The following is a 21730-nucleotide window of genomic DNA, read 5'->3' as shown; positions in this document are numbered from 1 at the left end:
GAAAGAACTGGATACAGTAAAGAAAACAAAACAAAACAAAACAAAAAAAAACCCAAGACTGCATCCTCTCGATCTTTCCACAGAGAAAAAGTAAACACAAATGAATGTCTTCACACTTCGCCCTTTGCCTGGCAGGTGCTCCAATGTTCTGTTGTTGTAGCAGCTGCTGCTAAGTACCACTTGGGGTCATGAAGGGGATTGTCTTTGGACAGGATGCCCTGGGACCATCCTCCTTCCCTTCCCAGCCTGTGTTAGCAGCAGAGCCCGAGGAATGATGCCTGGGTCAGGGTCAGTGCTCCCGGCCACTTTGGCAAGGTCCCCCTGGCTCTGAGGTCTTTGCATACTCCTGCCGCTGCGCCCTGGGGACATGGGCTGTGAGGTCACCTCTGGCAAAGGCGCTCCCCCCTACATCCTTCTTTTCTTGAGTCAAAGTAACACATGATTCGGCCTCCAGGGAAAAGGCATGAAGAGCACTGAAAACAATCTGAAGGGCACAAGAAGAGGTCAAGCCACAAGACTGCCTAACGGGGTTGTATGACCTGAGTGGGGACAGATGAAATCTCCTCTCACTGCAATTTACTAGTTCCGTGTGACCTCGGATGGCAATAAATCTCTTTGAGTCTCAGTTTTCTCATCTGTACAATGAGAATCATAGATCCTAACGCTTGGGTGGTCATGAGGATTAAAGTGGACAGTACAGCCCACAAGCTGTGTTTGCACTGATGAAGTAAAAATAGCACACGGAGGGGAAGCGTTCGGAAACGTGTAGAGTGCTTTGAAACTGCCTGACAGCCAAGCACATGATGGACTTGCTTCCCTGAACAGGGTGCAGATCAAAATACTGATCTTCACTGAACTGGATGTATATTTTTAAAACCAAAAAACAAAAACCTGATCCTTTTCCACCAGCAGTTTGGGAAGCAGTGTTGCAAAGAGTCTGGGTACCCAGGACACGCCGTCAGGGGTGCTGGGGGCTCCCCTTGTCCCCGCTGCCCGGATTGGTCGATTACAACCTACCCTCTTTCTTAGGCCTCCTCCAGGCCTGGCCCTGAGCTCAGGGCTGGATTATCACCTCTGACCCAAGTCCCCAGCTCAGTTCCCACATCCAGCCAGTTATCCAGCCCTGCCCCTCCCCCACTGTCCTGTGCCACCTGCAGAGCTCAGGTCTTCACAACCATGACCATGGGGATACCCCATTCAACTCCACCCTCCATGCTGCCTGCAGAGGGAATTGTTTTCAATTTATTGAAATAAGCTTTCTTTCTGAGAATAGGTTCAGACTTGCAGAAAGTTTGCAAATATTACATAGAGAATTTTCTTATACCATCTCCTAGCTCCCCTTATCGCTAACATCCTAGGAGATATTTGTCAAACCAATGAGTGGACACTGGTACATTCCTTACTAGTCACTAACCTCCATACCTGTCTGGATGTCTTCAGTTGTTCATTGACGTCCTTTTTCTGTTCCAGGTGCCTGTCTACGGTGCCCTGTTTCACTTAGGCATGGGATCTTCTTAGCCACTTCTGGTCTGTGTCGTTTTCTCAACAGAGAGAGTATTTGAAAACAAACTTCATGGGATCTCACCATGCAATAACTTTCAATGGCTCCCTATTGCCAAATTCCATGGCCTTCTGTGGTCTAACCCACTTAACTAACCCTCTTCTTCTATCTGTTGCACTCTCCAAACATCCTAATGCCAAATGTGGTGTCACATTTGGAATCCAAAGGCCTGAGGGCCAGGAGAGCCTGAGGACAGGAGAAGACCTCCATCTTAGCAAACTCATCAGGCAGAGTGGTCTGGCAACTCTCTAGGGCTTTACTGTGTTCTTTCCTTCTCAGTCTATGGAAACCCTTCCCATCCCTCAAGAAAGAACTGGAATAAAATCTCAGCCTTTCTGATCGCTGTGCACGGGTACCCCGCCATAGCCCACTGTTTTATGCATCTGTTTAGCACTGATTCTCTTCAACTTCCAGATCTTTTTCCCATTACCTATAACTCCCCACAACCAACAGGTTTGTAGTGTAGTAGTTAAACCAGAAGGACTGACTCAGTGATGTTACATTAGACAAAGGTCTTAGCTTCCCCGTGACTCAGTCTCCTGATCTTTAAAATGAGGCCCAAAATTGGTATTCACAGGATTGTAGTTGGGGCTTAAGTGAGCTATATATGCAGAGTGCATCACATAGTAAATGCTCAATAAACAGTAATCAATAAACGGTAATTGTATTGTTTTCATTATCACTTCTGGATCTGGCCCCCACTGTCTCCTCTCCCCTACAGACACTGGCACATAAAAGGCAATCAAGCATGGAATTTTGTGTAAAAACTCTATCCCTCTGCCGAAGTTTTTAGCACTTATAAAGAGGGCTCACCGAAACCAAACCAAAACAAAACAACACCGTGCTGACCCCAATGGAATAAATCACAAATGGTGGAATTTCAGGCAGTAGCAGAAGAGGTATTTGGGGAAAGACATTTCCTGTCTCTGCTTCCAGAGTCACACCCGTCTGACTGTGAGCCCTGGCTGCAGAGCCCCGAGTCCGGCTCCCCTAGCCTCCCTCAACCACGCCACAGCGACGCCATGGGGACACCACAGCGATGCTGCAGGGGCTCATCCGCATGCAGTTGTGGGAGCAGTTGTCTCTGGGCGATATCGCCCCGCAGCCAGCAATGGGGACTGACGCAAAGGCCCCATTGGGGTGAGCAGGCCTTCCCCCAACCCAGACATGCTACTGTCACATCAGTCACCAGATGCCAGCAGTCGGGGGCCCTTAGACAACATCTCTGTGAACTGATGAGGAGCCCATGGCCCAGAGAATGGGAAGGGCTTTACCCACGGGGAGATGGGGGCTGGGGTGGTCATCACTCATTCATTCAATAACCATTTGGGGAGCGTTTTCTCTAAAGCAGATTCCAGGCTGCTGGAGATAAAATGATGAATGTGTTTCCATAGCTGAAAACAAAACAAAAACAAAAACCAATTAGCTGAGGCTCAGCAGCACAAGGACAATCCCTAGAATTCTTTCTGGGCAGCCGTATCCCCCACACTGCGGACGCAGTGGCTTGGTTTGCTATGGAAACCTCGAGGATAGCTCTGGCTCATGGGTACGGAGCCTGCAACCCCGGGTGCTGTTCCGTCCACAAGGTTTGTCTCCAGATCAGCCTTGGATCCAGTTACCTTCTCTTTACCACCCCCAATCCATTCCCTCCCCTTGCCTGTGCCCCACGTTGATTTTATTCACTGCTTGAACCCTAACACCTGGAATGGTCCTGGCCCACGGGAGGGGCTCAGAAATAGTCACCGAATGAATGAAAATGTTGTGTAAACTTGGGAGCCCAATACAGACTCTGGGACTAGTGGCATCGTGGATGGGAGGGTTCCGTGGGGTTGGCTTTGGTCGCTGTAGCTACCGGGGTCTGCTTGGGTTTAACCCCCAGCCCAGCTTCTGGCTACACAACCACCTGGGTGGCTATGGGCCTCAGTTTCCTCCTGTGCTTCACAAAATCAAATGAGACAGCACTTCTGAAGACACCCGGTTCTTTCTGTGCCCGCCGTGCAGAGGATAAGCTGATAAAATGGTGTGGTTGGGTTTCTCTTTTGTTGTTCAGTTTGTCTTCACATAGATGGGCAGCTGGGTGTTAGGGAAGGAGAATAGGAACAGGAGATAGACTCTAACAAGGCTCTTTGAAAATGCAGTGTTGCCATCAGCCACTGAGGTCTTGTGATTCTTTGTTACTGCAGCATTGCACAGTCTATCCTGACTAACAGATTCTCTGTGAGAATCTGCTGAAAACCGAGACCGCAAGAAAACTCACATTCACACAAAACGAAGCTTTCGAAGTTAATGTTGTGAGATTTCACCTGTGTCGCCAAGATCCTCGGTGCCCCCATGGCCTCCCCTTCTCAGCCTTGGAAGTGGGGTCACCTGGGTGTGAGTGAGGCTGGGTCAGGCGTTGCAATATGGCAGAGGAAGACAGACGTTGTCACCAAGGGTCTAAGGCCTAAGACTGTGCACATGCTTGAGCCCGAGTGTGGTGCTTTTGGGATGCTTTCTTGAGTCTGAGCTTGTTTTCCAGAGCTTTCAGGAGCCTCGGCTTGTTTTCTGGATGCTTTCTGCTGCCAAACTACTTTATAGCCCCTCCTAGTGTGACGGCATTTTATGATCAAAGGGTTACAGAAGGAAGAAGGGGCTTGTTGCTATTGTGAGCAAACACTGTATAAACACTCCGCTCATGCTGTCCCAGAGCATGTGACCCAGGGCCCGGAGGGTGGGGAAGGGGTGTTCTGAGATCCACAGTGGCCCCATTTGGAGGGCATCTCTGTACGTGGGAGCCGGGAGTCATTGCCAAGGCCACATGCCCAGGCCAGAGGGTCCCCACCATGGATGGTACTTAAGAATAGGAAAGGTTTCAGTACCCCGAAGAGTCCACACTCTCAGCCTGAGTCACACTTGGAGCCTCTCCTGAGTCACACATTCCCTTCTGGCTGAAAGGCCGAGCTCCGGGCCAACTGATGAGTTCAGGCAACTGCCCAGGGACATCTCTGTCCACTCAAGGGTGTGTACTTTGAGAGTGGATGGTGCAGGGTGAAGGAAGGACCTTGGCCTTGGGATCAGGACTCTTGGCTTAAATCCTGGCCTCACCATCGGTCTCCTAGGTGATAAGGCTAGGTCCCCGCTCTCTGGGCCCCTCTCTCTGGCTGCTGCAGGTGATCTCCCCAGCTTTGAAGGCAAGGGCCTCATTCAGAGGACTCTGCCAGCTCAGGGTCCAGGCTGGCTTTCCGGGAACTGGCAAGGGTCCAACCTGTGGAGCTTGACCTCCTCCTGTCAGATGCTCCTAGCTCATTCCCTGGGCGGGGGCCGCAGGAACTCTGCCTTCACCCAATCCCCTTTCTCTTTCTCCCTGCTGGTTGTTATTATTCAGCGTAGGATGGACAGGGAGGCCACACACTGGCGATCACATCAGCTACAGAAGACCGGGGGTTCTGAGTTAGAGGCATACACGCAGGCGAAGGCAGTGTGTTCTATTAACAGGCAAATGCCCCCAGACCAAGGTAAGTGCGCAGGCCTACCACCTGTGTACCCCCTAGTGTGAGTACTAAAGGGTGACAGATTTGGGTGAAAGGGGGAAAGGAAATTTGGGTGCCTAGAGGACGGGAACCCATTTGGTAGGAGTGTGGTACAGACAAGGCTAATAGCAAACACTTCACATCATGTACTCTGTGCCGGGCCCTGTTCTAAGACACAGATCAAGATCCAGACACTGGATCTTGAATCCTGACAACAGCCCTATGGCACAGGTGTTATCACCACCATTTTACAAATGAGGGAGCTGAGGCCCAGAAATGTCCCCTGTGCTAGCCTTTGCCCTCCAGATCCCCCCTCCACCTTTCTCTCTGCTGCTCTGTGCCCTGACAGCCTCATCTCCAGTGGAACAAGCCTTCGGCAGGAGCCCCTGCAGCTGCCCCATCCTCCATGAGCTCCACTCCCCCTGCACACATCTCCAGAAGTCGCCCCTTCCACAAGATCTGCTCATGAAACCCTGTGAGGGGCTGTCCATTCCCTGCACGCAAGGTGACTGCTCTAGTTAGAGGCAGCGGCTGTGGGCGAGAGGAGTGTCTCGTCAGCAAAGGCCAGAAGCAGCACATAGGGGTCTGTAGGATAGCATGCTGCAGGCCCAGGGCCATGAGGTCCTCGTCCAGGTAAACATAGCATATCTGGTAAACCGAGCTCAGCCAGAGCCTCTCACCCAGCGTAGCTCGCAGCCACCAGACTGACCAAGGGTCCAGAACATCGCCACCCCTCCTCTACCACTCAGCCCTGCAGACGGAAATGAGAGCCACCCCCTCCCCACACTACTTAGCTTCTCTCTTCCCACTAGCCCCCCAAGCATGCATATATCACCCTTGGAAATGAGGAAGGCCCTGCTTCATAGAGGAGGAGCATGTGCTGATGCTGCAAGGGGTACAGACCCAGAAGGGGAAGAAAGGGGACCGCTGAGTTTGCCCGGAAGTCAGGCACCGGGCAGGGAGTTCCGTGGAAGTCATCGGGTCCTCCGCTTTGCCCCTGTTTCCCTTTCCTGAACCGGCCTGAGAGTGCAGTCTGCCATCTGACTCTCCAAACTTGAAACCACGTCAAGAAGCCTCCGTGGCCAGCCCAAGTGGGTCCACACATTGCACTCTCTTCCTCCTCCAGCCTCAGAGCGGGGATGGGTTTTCCCCCAAAGTGGCACCCCGTCTTCCGCATGGGAACCCCTGCCAGGGATTGGGGCTGTTTCACAGTCCGTGGACGAGACGATAAGCCCTGGAAATACACTGGCATGGTCTGAGCACCAGGGGTACAGCCATGGTGAGCCCTGTGGCTCCCACCTCACCTGGAGCATGGCAGGTGGCGAGGAAACCAGATGGGCCTTCATGTCATTCAGCCCAGCCTCCTTGCTGGGACAGGGGGGAAACTGAGGCCTCGGGAGGAACACGAGTTGCACCAGGCCCCCGGCTCCCAGGCCACCGGTCTTTCTCTGGCACCCAGCAGCCAGGGGAGACATTCGGCTCCAGACAGTCAGGCTGACGGCTTCCACTGCAAAGAGCCAAACGTGAGGTTGGCAGGAAGGGTTGGATCTCCCGTCCTCACCGCCACCCACATTCCGAGGCTCATTGGTCGGAAGCTTTCTTTGGAAGCTAAAAGCTGGTAATTGGGAGAACTTGGGGTGACTCATGTACCAAATGCTGTTTTTGTTTTTCCTTTTTCTTAAAAATCTCAACTATTGGCTATTTTTATTTCAGGGCCAGATTCGATTTCATCATTTTCCTTCTCCTTTCCCCGGATTCCTTTTCCCCCCAACCCTCACTGGCCATAGGAACACCGGGCCCCCTCCCAAGCTGTGGTGAAGATGCCGGCTGGACAACCAGAGGGGGAGATGGAGGGGCTCGCCGGTCACCGCTGCAGCCGCAGCCAGGGCAAGGCTGAACTCTTCCACACCCCATGCCTCACTCCCAGGCCAGCCCGGGACGCCTGCCTTGCCTGCCCCATGCTGTTTCTGTCCTCAGCTGACCCCTTGATCCCCAACACTGGCTCTTCTGGGGACCCAGACCTACAGCTCCTTACTCGGGCCCTGCCTTGGTGCCCCTCTCCTGGAAAGCTTCCCCCACAGGCCCTGGCCTGCACGCCCCCCACCCCCCCGGCCTAGCCTCCCCTAGCCTCTCTGCTTTGAGTCTCATCATGTGTGTCCCACCTCCCCAGGGCTACCAAAGCCCCTCCTTTAATTTTTCAGTGTTTATTTAATTAAGGTACCCACCTCCCACACACACACATATAAAGTAGCACAAGACCCCAAACACAGCGGCCCTCTGCCCCTACCCTGGGCTGCTCTCCCTCGGGCACCAGCTTTTCATCCTTATAACTCTTCAGATTTTGACCATCAGATTTTTAAAGGGATATAGACGTGGGCTTATCATGCAACTTCTTGATTTCTTGTTTGTTTTCGACAGAATCTCTTGGCTTCCTATCGAGGGAGCTGGAGATTTAACACTTTCACCTATGACTCTCCCATTTCCTTGCTCCCACATTTTCAAAAGCACAGTTTTTTAGTCAAGTCCGTAGGCAGTGTTCCCAATATGACCCCTCTGTAGAAATTGTTCCTGATGGGTGAGGTAGTGACTGCGTTTACTTCCTTTGGCATCTAGCTGTTTCCCCCTGGAGTTCATCCCTGAGGCCCCAGCCTGGGGGTGCCTGCTGTGGGCTTCAAGTTGGCTTCCCTCTGACTGCCTCCCTCTAGACCATGTTTTGGATTTCTCGGAGTGCCGCATTCTCTGGTTCAATGGCACCATGCCCATTTTCAGGCAGTCTTCTCCGGAGCTCTCTCTTCAAGGAGGATCCACACTGCTGCGCACACAACCCTAGCCCCTGGGGGCAGCCAAGACCTGGATGCTTTCTGAAGGGCTGCAGATGGAAAACGGACATGAAGGCTGCTTGTCCACCCACACATGAACTCACATGGCAGGATGTGGGGGCAGAGCTCAGCCAGGGGCAGGATTAATTTAATAATGACTTTCTTCCTGACCGCCCCCCCGCCGTTTACTTGGTTTTCTCATATTCCCATAGCCATTTCTCCATAGTGTTCCATCCAAGGTTCATCAATAATTTTACCAAATGCTCCAAGACTTCCAATCATTGAATCTATCCATTTTCCCCCCTCTTGAGTGAAGAACTAAAGAAGAAACACTTAATCACCACCTTCTGGGTGCAGGCCCTGTGTCGGTTGCTGGGGGAATGCACAATGAGCAAGGCACAGTGCCTCTCCTCCAGGAGCCTACGATCTGGAAGTGTGGGCTTTGAGGCAGACTACTGTGTGCTCTGCGGGTCCAGACACACTTGATGACAGAAGAACCCAGATAGCCAGACAGAGACAGGCAGGTGGGGCCCAGGGTGTGATGTTCCCATCTCACAGATCTATAAACTTCTTATTGGGAGACTCATTCAAAGAAATTGAATGAGAGAAACATAAAACCAATCAGAGATAAAAATCAAGTTGTTTATGGAAACCTGAGGGTGACTCAGAACGCAGTTTGAAAACCACCTCTCTAGGCTATTATACCAACAGTGATTATAGTCAGATGCCTTTTTGTAACTGTAGGTACCAAACAGGGACCTCACTTGTTGCTACTTGCTCCATACGTGAGTTGAAATTAAGCTAATGGCTTTATTTAGCTGGTGGGGGTAGAGGCAAGCTGTGGAGGAGGCAGTAAATAGAGGTGTCCTACCTCTACCTTAATTAAAAGCTCTGTTTTTTAAAAAGATTACTTATTTATCTATTTACTTAGAGAGCACGAGTGCATGTGCAAGTAGGAGGAGGGGTAGAGGAAGGAGACAGAATCTCAAGTAGGCTCCATACTGAGCATGGAGCCCCATGCCCCACCCACCACCCTGAGATCATGACCTGAGCTGAAACTGACAGTGGGACCGGTAACTGACTGAGCCACCCACGAGCCCCCTGGACTGTAATTCAAAGCAGTGTATGTTTCCACGTGAGGGGCAGCACCACGCTGAGGAATGTTGGAGTCAAGGGAGCTGGATCCTTGACTCCCTGAATCACATCGGGGAGACAAGTGCCTGCTCTGAAGCCATCAGGCACCCCTGTTGTCCAGTACCCACCTCCATATCTATTTGACACTTGTCACACACTCAGGGAGCTTCAGTGTATGCAGTTTCTTTGTCAAGTGTTTGGAACTACAGTGGCGACCCTGACGCTCATCTTAGGGATCAGTAAAGGAGAGAAGTCTTATGCTACAAGAGAGGCACCGGTCAGGTGCTAATGGGAACTCAGGGGTGGGAGAAACCCCTTCCAGCCAAAGGGATCAGCAGGGGTGTCCTGTAGGAGATGATACTCAGACTGATCCATGACAGCTGGTGGGACTGTGGACACTGAAGGAGCCTATTTCAGACCAAGCCCTGGTTGGAAAAGCATGAGGACTAGCTCCTCAAGGCCATAGCATAGGTGGGGCTGGAGGCGGTAGGGCAGTGGTGAAATACACATCCCTTCCCCCAAAGCTGCCCTGAACCCAGCCTCATCTGCACAACACTAGCTCCTATGTGTCTCTGTCACCTAGACCCCCTTTCCAGCATTTTCCATGTATACATCTCATCCTATCAACTCTAGCATGAGTACCCCAAGGGATGGTGCTATTTCCTTTCAGGAAGCAAGTAGCTCTATGAAGAAGGCGTGCATTAAAGTCTTTCTCGCTTCCACTCACTCATCCAATGGATGTTTACTGAGCACCTACAGGCCCTGTTCTAGGTAGTGGGATATGGAAGTAAAGAGAAGGGATGGTACCCTGCCCTGTGGCACTTGAGTTAGAAGCTGCAGACACAGGTTCTTTTGTGGCTGGCTAGAAAATCATTCTCCAACTTACCCTGAAGACAAAGAAAAACAGAGATGGGCCTGGGTTCAAATTTCAGCTCCCTGCAGAGCTGTAAGGTTTGGGAAAATTTCTGTTACCTCCCTGAGCTTGTATCCTTGCGTGGTGTTCATAATTCTACCCCACAGTGCCACTGTGGAGCTAAAATGGAACAATCTGGAAAGGTGTCCAACATGGCGCCTGGGCCAAGTCATGGCTCTCTTTAGGTATGAGTCCCTTTCTCTTCCCCACTTCGAGGCCTCAGCTTTTCATCTTTATAATGACCAGTTCAGGCCAGAGGATCTCCTTGCAAAGGCTCCAGTTGTAAAATGTTCTGATTCCAAAAACCTGAAAAGGCAGGGGCAGTGGGAGGGTGTGCGTAGTCTTCTCTGCAGTAAATCAGTGTCTGTATGAAGTCACCTTGCCTCCCTGGCATTCGTCAGGTTTCCCTTTATGTGCCGAGAGGCTCGGGACCTGCCAAGCCTTTAAGCCACACCGGCTGCTTCTCCATGTGTAAATGGCTTTACCATCCGTGTGCAATTTAACCATCCCCTTGTGATCCCACGGGGAAGAAAACAGCTCCTTCTTATGCAATCCTGTCTGGAGAGACAGACAGCAAATGAGCACAGCTAAAAATAATTCATTTTAAAGTTTGTTGGGGGGCTGAGAAGGAGGGGCGGAGGGAAGGTGGGTCACATTCCCAAATGCTCTGGATTCTTCAAGAAATAAGAACCAAGAGTGGCAGCTCTGGCCACACTGAATCCATCCCGTGGTGCTTTCAGTGCAGGATTCTGACATGTCCTCCTTCTCCTCCTCCCTAGGTCCTGCATCCAGCGTCAAGGTGCTGTTCCAGGGCTCAGTGATGGCCACAGCCAATGCCCCACCCAGATTCTCCCAGTTTCTCCAGCTTCTCCCTGCTTTTGGCTGGCACCCATGACCTTCAGTGAGTTGCTCTTGGACCCTGGAACAGCCTCCCCACAGGAGCAGCTGGAAGGGGCCAAGTGGATCCCCACCCTCCCGCCCACAGCCAATGACTGGTTGTCTGGGAAGACGGAAATGTAATTCCCACTTCAGAGCCCCCCTGGCACCAGGTTTCCACCTGCAACTGAGCCAACTTTGTCTCTTCCCCTGGTCCACTGCCTTAACAGTTCTCCATGGGAGCACACTCTTGACCGGACCATGGCACTGACTCTTTGGTTTGGAGTCTGCTTCTGGGAGAAGCCTCTGAAGCCCTGCTTCCAGGAGCCCATCCTGGCTTCAGATGAGCTCTATCTTCTGCACTTTCTTACAGACCCCTTCTCTGGTGATCAGCAGCAAGCACTTAAATGTTCCCTTTCATCATGCTCTCATCCTCTTCTCTAGTCACTGGCACAAAGATTCTCAGACCAGGACACCAGAATGACCCGGGGTTCGTAAGGAGGAAGAGATCGGCACACCCTACTCCTCAGGTTATTCTCGTGTACACTCTGTTCTCAGAACCTCTACCTAGAAGATGCTTGGAGTATTCCTTATCTCTGTTGCCAGGCCACAAGCTCCTTGTAAGATAATAACAATTTTCTTCCATTTTGTGCAAAATGCTTTGATACGTACCACGCTATTTTATCCTCCCAACCAGACTATGTGCTAAAAAAAATAAATAAATAAAAAGTGGTTATATCATCCTCATTGTAAAACAAACAAACAAACAAACAAGACCTACAAAATCAAAAGGGAGGGCTAAAAAATATTCAAGTTTGAAATGGTTGTTCTGGATGACCTCTAAGTCCCCTTTAATTATGACCTTTTAGCATATTCTGTTTTAAATTTCTCTAGGACTCTATCCAAATTAATCAACTGGTTAAGGAAAGAGAAGGGGGACAATGACTTATGTACATGATCTCTTTAAGTACATTGGTGAGATTTTATTATTATTATTACGTCTACTTGTATAATAGATAAATAAATATATTTATCTATACATAGATAATAAAACAGGCTCCAAATAGCTAAGTGAAATGACAATCATGGTCCTTTTTCAAGTGCCAGTGATAGAAACCTCATTCCAATTAGCGTAAGTAAAAAAAGATATTTATTGCACCTGGCTTCAGGTCTGGCTGGATCTAGGAACCCTAACAATATCAGGTTATTGCTTCTCCCATGTGCACTTCCTGTGTCATTCTTAGAGTCATGGTCCCAGAGGAAAGAAAGTACCCTTTTTCATAGCTCTTAGGGAAAAAAAGGAAAGAAAAAGAAGGTGTAAGGAAGACTGATACGTCCTGCCTTGGTCACAGCCTTACACCACAAGCAATCATTTTGGCTCTGGTGATGAGTCCTTGAACCTCCAGACCTCAGCTATGTGCCCACTTCTGTCCAGCAAGGACAGGTTAGCCCTATCTGAAGCACAGGGAGTGAGGGGAGGATCAGGGCAGAGTGAAGGACTGAGCCACAAATGACCTGCCAGAAGTCAAGGGCTTAGTAAGCGGTAAAGTTGAGATTTGAATCCAGGTCTTTTGTCTTGATGCCAAGGGTTGGTTCCTTTACACCAGAGCCTTTGAGATCCACAGTATTTAGCAAGTACCAGAGGGAGTCATGGTCAACATCTACAGCTATGGCAACTGTGAAATCTATAGGGCACCTTTAACTTTTCTAATTGCTTTGACCAATACTTCTTTTCCCCTGGCCCCAGAAAACTGCAAGACATGTAGACTAATTGCAGATTCATTTGTTATTGTGAGAACCAGTGTACCCAGTTTCCCCCACGTAACACTTTCTAAAACCATTCGACAGTATCATAACCGGCATACTGACATTGATACAGTATCACAACCAGGATACTGACATTGATACAATCTAAAGACAGATCATTCCTATAAGGATCTCCCATGGTGTCCTTGACAGCCACATACTCCTCTTTCCTGTCCCCATCTCCTCCTTAACTCTGGCAACCACTGGAGAGCCTCAAGTTCTCTCTTTCCATAATTTTGTCATTTAAAGAATGTCATAGAAATGCAATCTTACAGCAAATAACCTTTGGGGATTGGCTTTTCTCACTCAGCTCAATTTCTGGACATTACACACAGTGTCTGTTCACATCAGTAGCCCATTTCCTTTTATTGCTGGGTAGCACGCCAGAGTATGGACATAGCACCGTTTGCTTAACCATTCACCTGTCAAAGGGTGTCTCTGCTGGTTCTAGGTTTGGGCTATTACAAATAAAACTCTTCTTAAGGTTCATGTGCAGGTTTCTATGGAAACATAAAAGTCTTCATTTCTCTGGCCAGGAGGTGTGATTGCTGGGTCCTATGGTAGTTGCATGTTTGGCCTTTAAAGAAATTGCCGAACTGCTTTCCCCAGTAGCTGTACCTTCCTCTATCCCCACCAGCAATGAGAGTGACCTAGTCTCTGCGCACTGACATTATTTTTTAATTAAGCCATCCTGAGCCCTGTGACATCTCATCATAAATTTCAATTTGCTTTCCCTTAATGGCTAATCATGATGAACATCTCTTTGCATGCTTATTTATCATCAGCATATCCTTCCGGCGAAATGTCTGGGCACATCTCTCACTCCTTTCCTAATTGGATTGTTTGAATTTTTTACTGTTGAGTTTTGGGAACTCATTAGATATTCTAAATACTAGCCCTTTGTCAGTTATGCGGTTTGCAAATATTTTCCTTCTGTCTGTAGCTTGTTTTCTATCCACAGGGTGTAACAAGGTATTTTTCAGAATAAAAATTTTTAATTTTGATGAGGCTCAACTTACAAATTTTTCCTTTTATGGCTTGTTCCCTTGGTGTCACGTCTAAGAATTCTGTCTAGCCTTACATCACAAAGATTTTTCCTCTCTGTTTTTTTCTGAAAGTTTTATAGTTTTGTGCTTTATATTAAAGTCTCTCATTCATTTTGGATTAATTTTGTACAAGGTGTGAGATTTGGATCAGGTTTATTTTTCTGCCTACGGTTGTACAATTATACCAGTGCCGTTTGTTGAAAAAGCCACTTTTTTCTGTTGAATTGCTTTTGCACCTTTGTGAAAAATATGTTAGATACATTGCGTGGGTCTATTTCTGAGCTTTCTATCTGTCTTTGTTTTTTGTTTTTTTTTTTTAAGATTTTATTTATTTATTTGACAGAGAGAGATCACAATTAGGCAGAGAGGCAGGCAGGGCTGGAGGGGTGGGGGGAAGCAGGCTCCCTGCTGAACAGTGAGCCCAACGTGGGGCTCCATGTGGAGCTCGATCCCAGGACCCTGGGATCATGACCTGAACTGAAGGCAGAGGCTTTAACCCACTGAACCACCCAGGCGTCCCCTATCTGTGTTATTGATTTAAGTGTCTAACCCTGTACCAATACCACAGGATCCTGATTGCTGTGGCTATTTAGTAAGTCTTGACGTTGTATAGACTGGTTTCTCCCAATTTATTTTCCCTTCTTTCTTCTTCTTCTTCTTCTTCTTCTTCTTCTTCTTCTTCTTCTTCTTCTTCTTTTTCTTCTTCTTCTTTTTATGTAGGCTTCATACTCAGCGTGGAGCCCAATATGGGGCTTGAACTCATGACCCTGAGATCAAGATCTGAGCTGAGATCAAGAGTTGGACGCTTAGAGGACTGAGTCACCCAAGTGCCCCTTATTTTTCTTTTTAAAATTATTTAAGCTTTTCTTGTTCTTTTGTCTTTCTATATGAATTTTATAGTCATTTTGTCTACATCTACAAAGTACCTATCTGAGCTTTTGGTAGGAATTGCATTAAAACTCTACATTAATTTGGGGAGAACTGAACCTCTTTACTCTATTGACTCTTCAATCCACAGACACAAACACAAATACACAAACAGCACTTTAATAAAGCTTAAAAAAAAAAAAAGTCACACTAAAGCTAAACACACATATTGGGTAAATACATTTTTAAAATAAGAAAACCATGAATACAAATTTCAGAACACTGATTATCTCAGCAGGGGGAGGCAGAAAAATGGGATGGGAGAAATAATTCACCAGTCCTCTATTTCCTGGTATTGGGTGGTAGGTTCGAGGGTGTTTATTAAACACCTACATTTAAAGAACAGACAATGACTATAACAATGATAATGAACATATGTCAAGAACTATACAGACATATCTGCGTTGTGCTAATCCTGAATCTTACACAATTTGGACTGTGGGAGACCCTCCAAGAAAAAAACACAGGAAATACAAATATAAAATCAGGCATAAAAGTTATTTTTTTGATAATGAAAATACAACGGTTCAAAATCTGTGGGACACAACAAAGGCAGTCCTGAGAGGAAAATATATAGCGGTACAAGCCTTTCTCAAGAAACAAGAAAGGTCTCAGGTACACAACCTAACCCTACACCTAAAGGAGCTGGAGAAAGAACAAGAAAGAAACCCTAAGCCCAGCAGGAGAAGAGAAATCATAAAGATCAGAGCAGAAATCAATGAAATAGAAACCAAAAAAACAATAGAACAAATCAACGAAACTAGGAGCTGGTTCTTTGAAAGAATTAATAAAATTGATAAACCCCTGGCCCGACTTATCAAAAAGAAAAGAGAAAGGACCCAAATAAATAAAATCATGAATGAAAGAGGAGAGATCACAACTAACACCAAAGAAATACAAACTATTATAAGAACATACTATGAGCAACTCTACGGCAATAAATTTGACAATCTGGAAGAAATGGATGCATTCCTAGAAACATATAAACTACCACAACTGAACCATGAAGAAATAGAAAGCCTGAACAGACCCATAACCAGTAAGGAGATTGAAACAGTCATTAAAAATCTCCAAACAAACAAAAGCCCAGGGCCAGACGGCTTCCCGGGGGAATTCTACCAAACATTTAAAGAAGAACTAATTCCTATTCTCCTAAAACTGTTCCAAAAAATAGAAATGGAAGGAAAACTTCCAAACTCATTTTATGAGGCCAGCATCACCTTGATCCCAAAACCAGACAAGGATCCCACCAAAAAAGAGAGCTATAGACCAATATCCTTGATGAACACAGATGCGAAAATACTCAACAAAATACTAGCCAATAGGATTCAACAGTACATTAAAAAGATTATTCACCACGACCAAGTGGGATTTATTCCAGGGCTGCAAGGTTGGTTCAACATCCGCAAATCAGTCAATGTGATACAACACATCAATAAAAGTAAGAACAAGAACCATATGATACTCTCAATAGATGCTGAAAAAGCATTTGACAAAGTACAACATCCCTTCCTGATCAAAACTCTTCAAAGTGTAGGGATAGAGGGCACATACCTCAATATCATCAAAGCCATCTATGAAAAACCCACCGCAAATATCATTCTCAATGGAGAAAAACTGAAAGCTTTTCCGCTAAGGTCAGGAACACGGCAGGGATGTCCATTATCACCACTGCTATTCAACATCGTACTAGAGGTCCTAGCCTCAGCAATCAGACAACAAAAGGAAATTAAAGGCATCCAAATCGGCAAAGAAGAAGTCAAATTATCACTCTTCGCAGATGATATGATACTATATGTGGAAAACCCAAAAGACTCCACTCCAAAACTGCTAGAACTTATACAGGAATTCAGTAAAGTGTCAGGATATAAAATCAATGCACAGAAATCAGTTGCATTTCTCTACACCAACAGCAAGACAGAAGAAAGAGATATTAAGGAGTCAATCCCATTTACAATTGCATCCAAAACCATAAGATACCTAGGAATAAACCTAACCAAAGAGACACAGAATCTATACTCAGAAAACTATAAAGTACTCATGAAAGAAATTGAGGAAGACACAAAGAAATGGAAAAATGTTCCATGCTCCTGGATTGGAAGAATAAATATTGTGAAAATGTCTATGCTACCTAAAGCAATCTACACATTTAATGCAATTCCTATCAAAGTACCATCCATCTTTTTCAAAGAAATGGAACAAATAATGCTAAAATTTATATGGAACCAGAAAAGACCTCGAATAGCCAAAGGGATATTGAAAAAGAAAGCCAACGTTGGTGGCATCACAATTCCGGACTTCAAGCTCTATTACAAAGCTGTCATCATCAAGACAGCATGGTACTGGCACAAAAACAGACACATAGATCAATGGAACAGAATAGAGAGCCCAGAAATAGACCCTCAACTCTATGGTCAACTAATCTTCGACAAAGCAGGAAAGAATGTCCAATGGAAAAAAGACAGCCTTTTCAATAAATGGTGCTGGGAAAATTGGACAGCCACATGCAGAAAAATGAAATTGGACCATTTCCTTACACCACACACAAAAATAGACTCAAAATGGATGAAGGACCTCAATGTACGAAAGGAATCCATCAAAATCCTTGAGGAGAACACGGGCAGCAACCTCTTCGACCTCTGCCGCAGCAACATCTTCCTAGGAACAACGCAAAAGGCAAGGGAAGCAAGGGAAAAAATGAACTACTGGGATTTCATCAAGATCAAAAGCTTTTGCACAGCAAAGGAAACAGTTAACAAAATCAAAAGACAACTGACAGAATAGGAGAAGATATTTGCAAACGACATATCAGATAAAGGACTAGTGTCCAGAATCTATAAAGAACTTAGCAAACTCAACACCCAAAGAACAAATAATCCAATCAAGAAATGGGCAGAAGACATGAACAGACATTTCTGCAAAGAAGACATCCAGATGGCGAACAGACACATGAAAAAGTGCTCCATATCACTCGGCATCAGGGAAATACAAATCAAAACCACAATGAGATATCACCTCACACCAGTCAGAATGGCTAAAATCAACAAGTCAGGAAATGACAGATGCTGGCGAGGATGCGGAGAAAGGGGAACCCTCCTACACTGTTGGTGGGAATGCAAGCTGGTGCAGCCACTCTGGAAAACAGCATGGAGGTTCCTCAAAATGTTGAAAATAGAACTGCCCTATGACCCAGCAATTGCACTATTGGGTATTTACCCTAAAGATACAAATGTAGTGATCCAAAGGGACACATGCACCCGAATGTTTATAGCAGCAATGTCCACAATAGCCAAACTATGGAAAGAACCTAGATGTCCATCAACAGATGAATGGATCAAGAAGATGTGGTATATATACACAATGGAATACTATGCAGCCATCAAAAGAAATGAAATCTTGCCATTTGCAACAACGTGGATGGAACTAGAGCGTATCATGCTTAGCGAAATAAGTCAAGCAGAGAAAGACAACTATCATATGATCTCCCTGATATGAGGAAGTGGTGATGCAACATGGAGGCTTAAGTGGGTAGGAGAAGAATAAATGAAACAAGATGGGATTGGGAGGGAGACAAACCATAAGTGACTCTTAATCTCACAAAACAAACTGAGGGTTGCCGGGGGGAGGGGGTTGGGGAGAAGGGGGTGGGATTATGGACATTGGGGAGGGTATGTGATTTGGTGAGTGCTGTGAAGTGTGTAAACCTGGTGATTCACAGACCTGGGGATAAAAATATATGTTTATAAAAAATATATGTTTATAAAAAATAAAAAATTAAAAAAATAAATAAATAAATAAATAAATAAAAGCATATATTTCACGTTAAAAAAATAAATAAATAAAAGTGAAAAAGTAAAACTAAAAAAAAAAAATAATTAGAAATCACAAATGAGAAATTTTAAAATATGGCAAATAACATAAACATCACCAGATCCGTAAGAATACCATAACATTTTTATTACTGCTAATAATTGGCACCCTTCCACTCCTCAAGGATGGGGATACTTTTTTCCCCTGGTATTTTAGCATTTCTGACTGCACCCTCTTTGATTACCTCCTTACGTAAAAAGGATTCTATAAAATCCATGTCTAAAGAGAGGAAAGAAAGATAATTCAGTTCTCCCTCTGACATAGGTTATCAAAATGTGTTTTGTGCTCTTGATCATTTGGAAAAGTCGGCTTCGTAGCTTTTTACCGTAATATCACACATAAAACTTCCCCTTAGGTTTCTTGCTCATCTTTCCCTCAAATTTCTTGCTTACCTGATGCTTTATGCCTAGGGGTCATGCCTGGGCACCTGGCCCAGCTCAACCCATTCATCACCATCACCCCTACCTGCTGGACAGGTATCCACGGGGCAGGGTAATGGTAAATTCTGCAGCTGAGTACTCCATGGGCTTTTAAAATGGGGTTCACACTCCCAATGGCACCTCCCAGGGGAGCTCTAAGGCTGGGGGGTGGAGCTGACACAGGCTTAGACAACCTGCACCCCTAGCAAAGAACACCTAGCCTTGGAAGTGCCCAGTGGGGGCCCTGAAGCTTCACCTGCTTTAGCTCCACTGTCCACCCCCCCTTGAGAGTAATCTGCTCTGCCAATCAGCAGTCACTAATAACGTGATCCTCCAGCCCTGAAGCAGTGGAAAAGGAGGGGAAACTACAGCTTGACCACATAAGCTAGGGCACTAGAGAGGCAATACCTCCCCCCATGTTTAGTGCTTGGCTATAGTTGGTCATTTATTCAACAAAAATTAAGCCAGCAGCTACCAGGCTCTGTACTAGGCTCTGGGATACTGTGGTGGGCCTGTACTGGGGACCTCCCTTAAGGAGAAGATGGAATCAGTTTAAGTTTGGGCACATCTCCTCCAGGGTTTGGTGTCCCCAGCTCCGGCCTTCTAGGGCCCCTGCTCTAACTCCATCAAGCGACCATGTGTCTGTTCTATGCATCCTGGGTATGTTGGTTCCTCTGTTTCTGTTTCTGTGTCCCCAGTGCCCAGCAAGCTGCTCAGCACAGGGCTGGAGGCAGCAATGAATGGAGTTGGCTGACCAGAGCTCCCAGGCTGGGCAGACTGGAAGGCTGGTGCTGAAGGAGCAGGGGACAGGAAGTGGAGCTAGGGCGAGCACTGCCTTACACGCAGACCCAGACCCGTGGGATTGCATCGATGTCTCCCCAGGAAGTTGGGCACACCCCGAAGTGGAGCTTCCTCCCGTCTATCCTGTGGAGTACTGGGAATCCCAGTGCAGGAAGCAGGGAGAAGTATCCTAAGGGGAGAAGGAGGGTGCAGGAAGCAGCAGCATCTGGTCTTTGGGAACAGACAGTGTGGGGCCCAGCTGTCTGCACACTCATGACTTCATTCTCTCCAGGTGCCGGTGGCAACAGCCCAGCAGCCTCTGATGCGTGAGTGGAGGAAAGGCTGCACGTCCAGAAAGTTCAGTATGGACTCCCAGCCCTTTTGGTCCCTGCAAAACCTCTGTGCTGGCCAGGCCTGATCTTACATTAGAGCATAAGCTCCAAGAGGGCCCAGGCCCGTCCTCTTTCCCTCTGAGCATCTAGGACAGTTCCTGGGACATAGCACTACAAGATAAATATTTATCAAAGGATGGAGGGAAAGATGACACTAGGAAAATATAATGAACATGAAACTATACTGTCAAAATGACACAGCCCTAGGCTAGTTGCTTTGGTTAAAATGACTTCCCGACTATAAAAAATCTGACCTCAAAAATGTGTTTTCCAGGAGGACCAACGCCAACTGGGTGCTATTTGAAGAGCTCTTGCCTTCGTTGATACTATTATTACCATCTCACTCTGAAAAGTTCAGTTGCGGACTGGGAGACGTGGAGAGCTGAACCAGTGGCACAAGACTGTCGCAGATCTGTGGCTCAGACGGCAGAAAGCAACCCATCTTCTCCCCTCTTTTAACCGCTATGCTTCAGACGCCACAACCAACACCCTCCCCCACAGCCTTTGTAGCACACACCTCACCCCCACGCAACACTGAACAATCTTGGTGTAACAAAGGAAGGAGGGTGACCATGTGCATGTGTGTGAGTGTGTACGTGTATGTGTGTGTGTGCATGTATATATGTGAGTCTGCACGTTATATCCCTTGCCCTGGTCAGGTGCTCAGTACACAGGGTTCACTTGTGTCTCTGGGGAGCACTGAAGCCGGCCCTCCACTCTGTCATGTCCCATTTTTCAGGAGAAGGGCCAGTGCCCCATGTTCAGAGACATGGAATCACATAGGGATCAGCCAAACCTATAAATTCTCTGCTCAGAGGCTTCCCAGCCCTGTCTAGGTTGCCTGGACCCACACTGAAACTTCAACTCTCTGTATACCCAGCATTATAGCTCACTTTCCAAATTATCAGGCTCATATTTCCTCACCTTCATATTCACTTCCCTCTTCTTCTTCCCATATATCCAACCTATAGCTACTATCTGTCTATAGGCTGTCAGTCTACTACATGGGTCCTGGCCCCCACTAGGCTGACCCAAGATCCAATCAGATCTTGACACTGTTCCTAAATACCTTCAGAGTCTCCATATCCTCCATCCATCCTCAACCCTTGGGCATCACCTTTATGACCCCCTCATGGGTCATCTTTATCTGTTATGTCTCCAGCCCACATCTCGCTGCATATTGTCCCTTCAAAAGAGAGAGAACATCACTCACCAGCTGCTATTGTCTCCTTTCTTCTGTGTTCCTGTGAGCTTAGTCCTTTCCCATGAGAAAGTAAGTTTATGAGGACAGGGTGTTGGTCTGTTTTCTTCACCAAAGTATTCCCAGTATCAGGCACAAGTAGGCACTCAACAAATACTACTGAACACAAAGAAATGCATAGTATGTTTGAGCAACTGGCTAGTGAATTTGGAGCTAGCTCAGTTCATCAGTTTCTGAGGCATTTTTGGAAACCCTAGTAGCTCCAGAAATTATATTACTAAAGCCCCAGGAAAGGAACGTTCTATTACATGCTAAACAGCATTCTCTTGTCAAAGAAAAAAAAAAAACAACAACAACACTTCTGTCCTCCCCAGCACGAACCCTATTGAGAATTCCACCCTTTTTTAGATAAATCCACTTGGGGGGTAAAAGCATTAGAATGTGCAAGGGGTCCCACTTCTACTAGCTGGTTGCCCA

The 21730-nt window shown here is 46.9% G+C and overlaps 1 long non-coding RNA gene across 1 annotated transcript; it reads right to left on the bottom strand.

The window, feature by feature from the left end:
- Positions 1-2628: 2628 nt before the first annotated feature.
- On the bottom strand, positions 2629-21376 carry LOC131835980 (uncharacterized). The gene is made up of 3 exons (XR_009355441.1): positions 21266-21376; positions 11485-11517; positions 2629-2955 (listed from the first exon to the last, which is right to left on the bottom strand). It is a non-coding gene; the product is annotated as an uncharacterized LOC131835980 (long non-coding RNA).
- Positions 21377-21730: the final 354 nt, after the last annotated feature.

The sequence above is a fragment of the Mustela lutreola genome, chromosome 7 (genome assembly GCF_030435805.1).
Source record: "Mustela lutreola isolate mMusLut2 chromosome 7, mMusLut2.pri, whole genome shotgun sequence".
Taxonomy (NCBI): Eukaryota; Metazoa; Chordata; class Mammalia; order Carnivora; family Mustelidae; genus Mustela; species Mustela lutreola.
Note: the sequence above shows the minus strand (reverse complement) of the source record. Positions and strands in the feature narration are given on the sequence as shown.